Genomic DNA, 6,000 nt, shown 5'->3' with positions numbered 1-6,000 from the left:
GGGGCGTTCATCGCACATTCTTGTGGGAGGGGCTTAACTTGCGTGAGGGCGTGATGTCAGAGAAAACAGGACAGGATTGGCTGAGCTGGGTTTCAAATCGCCATCTTAGATGGGTCAAATCTTGCTTAGGTAACCCTAAGCAAGATGGCAGAAATGCGGAATCCTGCCTAAAGCACCTTTAATTGGGAAAAGTCTACAGCTAAGAGACTGTAGAAGAGGTGAAGAATGCTCTGGTTCTGTAGGTCCACTGCTGGTTCATCTCGTCTGGATAAGGAACATCAGATCTTGGTTCTAACAGGTGTGCAGATATATTTTTAGGGGGTGTGTTCTGTTTCTTGTTCCTTGATTTCTTCATTCTTGTGCCAATTTTGAAGTCATTATTTAATATTAAGCATCACCAATCAGCCACAGGACACATTTCCACTCACGCAGGAGTGGAAATGTGTTGCGTTTTGATCCTGAACCCCTCTCTTCCAGAAGTTTTCCATCTTCACTCCCACATGCAGGAAGCGCCAGCTCGGAGAGTGTCGGACCGTCCCGTGGTGAGACATCTGAGACGAGCTCGCTGCTCGTGAGGAGAGGCGGCAGCAGACATTAAAACCACATCAGCGCCATGGAACCTGTGCAGCATCTCTCCCTGGAGGACAATCACAAACACATTTCCAGCTGCATCTCTCTCCAGGTAATTCAATCGGAATTTTACTGCCACAATTAGGGTCTGAGGTGTTCTGCTGAAGAGCAGAGCGACCCAGCGTCAATCCAAACAGCCACAAAACAAAAGAGAGGGAGGGAAAGCCGTCCTCAGCAGTCCTGGCGAAGCTACTGTAATGATGAAGCATGTTGACACTGCTTCACCAATCTCACAGCACATTAATTTTCATTAATTAATTACAGGGAAAAAAAAGCTAATTTCAAATCATTTATTTACTCATTTTTAAACACAGAATGTTTTTCAGTCAGAAAGTTCAGTTTCCAACATATTGATGGTGTGGAAAGAAGTTAAGCTAACATTTGCAGCTAACAGGATGAAACAATGTGAACAAAATATTTACACACGACCAACAATTTCAAATATTTTTTTTTCTGCTGCTGATGATCAGATTTGAATTGGAAGACGAAGCAGTGGTGAAGAGTCGTGGCCTCAGGTAAAGGCTTTGACATGACGTACTTCTTTTCAAATGATGTTGGAGACCAGTACTTTACCAGAGACACGGTTTTAGATGCTGGGAGTGTCTGATGCCAGATTTTAAAGGCTGGCTTCACGGATTTGTCCTGCTGGTGCTACAGGAGCAGGAGTGAGCGCTGTGTCCGGCGCTGGCTGCCAGCCAACAGTCAGACCACCACAGCCAGCCTCCATTCACTGACACTGGCATCTGGATCATTAAGCAGCCATAGTTTGATGAATGATTTACTCCAGAGCTGGTCTTTGTGTGACACGTCCACAGTTCTGTTGAGGGACGTGTTGGACGTACACACCGGTCTGCACACAGCGTTCTTTGTAGGAGCCGCTCACTTCTGTTCTCAAGTTCATTCATATCTCCCTGATCACCACAGGAGTCTGACCCTGACCCACTCCCAAGATTACAAACACCTGTTGTATGAATTTGCATCCCAAGGTCACACTGGCCTGAGAAGGCTGTCATATTGTTCAGGTCTTGTGTCTATGTCTTTTTCACGCTGAGTTAGAGCTGACTTTGCAGAATCTGTCAGTGGATGTCGGAATCTGTCAGCCACTGACAGATTCTGCTCTGAGCCTCTTCTATAATCTAAAAAAATCAACTTAGGGCCCTGAAACCACGTCTATACCACTTAGAAGAACCCCAGCTTTCATCTTAGCCCACAAATGGAAGTAAAAGTTCAAATGGAAGTAAAAGCTGAGAAATATTTTTCCATAATGGTGCTGCTAATGACGCTTTGGATCAGTTCTGGTCCAAAAAGGTTTCTGTGATGAAAGTGACTTTCAGCCTAAATTGACCTGGCACATGAATCATTTTGGGCTAAAGCCGTGTGTCTGCGTCCACAGGACATCATGAAAGTGACTCAAAACAATGGAGTCCATATGGCAGGCCGTTGGGGGCGCTGTAACTCTGTAACTCTGCCAGAAATTCACTGGACAAGAAGACATGGAGCACTCCACTGGGGTCTGTAAAGAAACGCAACACCAGAAGAAGAAGCTTTATTAAACCAAATAACTGCAGGACTCTGGGAGACGGACTTGAGAATAGAACTTTGACTGTATTTTTGGCTGTTTTCCTGTCCGCTCGGACTTGAAATGACCAGAAAACTAGTCTGTTGTCCACGTTTGGCAAGGTGTCTGCTCTTTAAGGTGTGTTTTCAATACAGAGTATGTCCGTGCACGCAAATATGTCCTCTCAGCAAAGGTGTCCGCACTTCGCGAGCCCTTCGTCAGAGGCCCGCGCCTCCCAGCCTGTCCACGCCTGACTGGGAAAGAGACCATCCCTTACCAAAGAGTCCTGGTTCCTGGTTCCTGGTTCCTGGTTCCTGACTCGGTGCTGTGCGTGAAGGTGAACACAACTATATCTGGTTGGTGCCTCTCAGCCTCTCACAGCAGCTCCGGCTCCGTCCCCCCAGCGAGGTGAGGTCTCAGGTCCCCGGAGCCGGGTTGTGAGGGGTCCATGTTGACACGGTGAACGGTGGTCCGTCCCTCCCTCTGACCTGTCTCCTCTTCATGGGCGAGGGTTGGACGTGTCCGTCTGAGCCTTCACATCAGACCTGCCCGGCTTGGAGGGTTTTACACACACACACACACACACACACACACACACACACACACACACACACACACAGTGATGCTGCCTTGGGGGAAACACTTCATGGACCACTGACGGTGCACGGCTGGGTGTTTGACGCTGTAAAGTTTGCATGCTGGGTGCTGAACACCTGGAAACACCTGCCTCCATGGAGCTTCTGCAGAGTGGCACCCGAGTCAGCGATCAGCTGGCTCTGCTCACACACACTGTGATTTCTTCATCTTGGGAGGGGCGGCTCGTAGCACGAATACGATAAAAAGCAAAATGCAGAGCTTTTCTCTTCAAAGCCAAACTGTGAAAACAATATTTTGTCTTTTAAACACACCTTATTGTATTGTAGTATTTCTATGATTTTAATGCCATTGTATTTTCTTCCTTTGTGAAGCACTTTGAATTTCCTTGTGTATAAATAAACTTAGCTTGGAATACATGCCCAACATTTACACTTCAGAGTCAATGTGCAAAGAACTGTGCCTTCCCAGGATCTCAACACCACAGCAGAAGACACAGCGGTTCAGGAAATTAAACATTCAGACTGAAACACTGTTGTGATTAATGTTCTCTCACATTACACAGCAGTGTGTTTAATGGATCATGCAACAAGCGGTTCACACTATCTTCCTCCCATGTGTTCGATTAAAATTAGCGTTGGCAGGTTGTTTTTATGGCATCATTAAATATGTATAGGAGAGTGCTGTGCTCAAGAACGTACACAGATCATTAAATAACCCACAATATGTCACAAATGAATACAGATATACTGATAAACAATAATAAAGATGTGAAACTGCTCCTGAGGATACTGAGGTCTGCAGATGACAACAGAACCAATGTGAACTGCCAAGGATTAACTGTGGAATCTCAGGTTTAGAGTAGTTCGTAATCCAGTCAGGGAGGTGAAGTAAGAATAAAAAAGTGAGATAATATGGTTGCAAAAGTGTGCACACCCTTTTATACCTGGGGATGAGGCAGAGTTCAGAATTAACCAATCACATTCAAACTCAGGTTAAACTGGAGTCAGTGTTAAAGTTCCTCTGATCAACCTCAATGAAAAGTTCAGCTGTTCCAGTCGGGTTCTCCTGACATCCTCCAGCACAAGCCATGGTCCTCAGAGAGCTTCCAGCATCAGAGGATCTCATTATTCACAGATATCAGTCAGCTGACGGCTACAGAAGAAGTTCCAGGGCATTAAACACACCATGGAACGCAGTGAAGACCGTCAGCATCAAGTGGAGAACACATGGCACAACAGTGACTTCACCAAGAACAGGACGTCCTTCCAAAACTGATAAGACGAGAAGAAAACTTGTCAGGGAGGCTGCTGAGAGGCCGACAGCAGCACTGACAGACAGGAAGTTCCGTGTCTGTTTTCAGTTATAGGCCACCATAGTTTATATTAAGGAACCAGGAAGTGACAATGGAAGACCAGGTGCAGCAGTGAACCCTCTCATGGTGTTAGTATGAAGAAGATTGTCTGATCATGTTGCTGTACCTACAGCTGAGCTGATAGCAGTAGCTCTTGCCCTCAGCTGGATCTGGGCAAACTGGAAGGAAGGTCTAAACAAAGCTGTCATTGCTTCCAGGGTTTCCGCCAGACCTTTTCAGTCCGGCCGCCCCTCCCACGCTAAATTCTGCAGCGCCCGGACAACGGAGAGGGGAAAAGAAAAGAAAAAGGAAAAAAACTGCGCTCCACGCTTGTGCGCCCTCTCTCTCCCTCGGACAGTCCAAAGAGGCCTCACGCTAGCGCTAGCCACTAGCCCCCCAGACGATCCAAAAACCCATACTAGCACCCCCCCCCCCTCCCCCACCCCCATTTTGAGATCACACAATATCAGTTAAACGGACATTAAACAGACAATATTCAGACCACTGTTTCCCTTTACGACCACACAGATGTTTCCTTCCTTTATTTCAGATTCATTCAGTGTTTTTGAGGCTCAGCTGCCGTGTGAGAACCGTTCCTGTTGGAATATTAATTCCTCACCATGATGGCAACAGCATTTGCACAGGTCACCATTTCATGTTTCAGATGTAATCGTGAGCTCCGTGGCGAGGTTTTATCTTGAATCTCCTGAAAACTCCTCCTCTCCTCCTCTCACCATCCACCAACCAGGATCTTCTCAGAAGGGGTGGGTCATTTTCCCAGAGATCTGATTGGTCAGGAGGCTGACCGATCTCTGATCCGGATCACAGCCTGCTCCGGAGCCGCTCTCTTCATAGTCCAGGACTCAGGATCACTGTTTGCTTTCCTGTGGAATATTGACCTTTAAACTCAGGGAGTGATCTCTGGTACCTACAGCCGTCTGAACTTTCAAAGTGTGAATCATCAGCAGAGACAAAGGCAAAGAGACCTCTGCTTTCTGATGGAACGATTTGCTGCTGGAGTCGTGTTTTATTTACTCTCCACTCAAGGTTCCAACCTGTGTGAAGTTCTTCAGTTCTGTCTTCCCATCTTGCCTTTCATTTGATTTAACTGGAGCGAGATCAGCAGCAGTTGTCTTCATCCAGCAGAGCGTCTTTCCTGAGCTGATCGGTAAAAGATCTAGTCAGCATTGTGACCGCTCGAAGCCTAGTATTATTTCTGTGTGTGGGAGGACCAGATCATCTGTCCTAGGGAGAAATTGTTGCTCTGATATCGATTCAGCCTAAAGCATCCAGCGGTTCATCTGTGACTTCGTCCTTCCTGTGACCTGAGTGGAAACGCTGCTCAGGCTGGCCACGTTCCCTCCTGACTCCCCGTTACAGCCCGTCAGGACGCTGGCAGCTGCAGGGATCGCACCGGACACCTGAACACTGAGAGGGAAGCAGGTGAGCCGCTTCACCACAGCCACATTACATCTGCCACGCTGCGTTCTGCATTGTGCTTTACTGTGTAAGAGGAAAATCCCCATTATACCCACAGTGTGTGCAATTAGCTCCTCCTTCACAGACAGCGCTGTGTGAGCCCTGCTGCTGAAGCTCTGTGGACAAAGGAGGGATTGTTTTCGAGAGAAGCTTGGAAGTCAGCAAAATACCAATTTGAAGGTCAGGGCCTTTGGTTGATCTGAACCTTTCAGATCAGGTCGATCAGCGTGACGGATGATCCTCTGCACGCCCAGATGAGAACAGCTCAAGGGCTTCTAGCAAAGTTCACAGTTTTAATATCTACAATTCAGCAAATAGGCAACATAAGCACAGGAAGTACGGCAAATCTGGTCTGGCTTCATCACTGTTTCTGGAATTTTCTTTT

Source organism: Salarias fasciatus, chromosome 11, assembly GCF_902148845.1.
Source record: "Salarias fasciatus chromosome 11, fSalaFa1.1, whole genome shotgun sequence".
NCBI classification, from domain to species: domain Eukaryota; kingdom Metazoa; phylum Chordata; class Actinopteri; order Blenniiformes; family Blenniidae; genus Salarias; species Salarias fasciatus.
Note: the sequence above shows the minus strand (reverse complement) of the source record.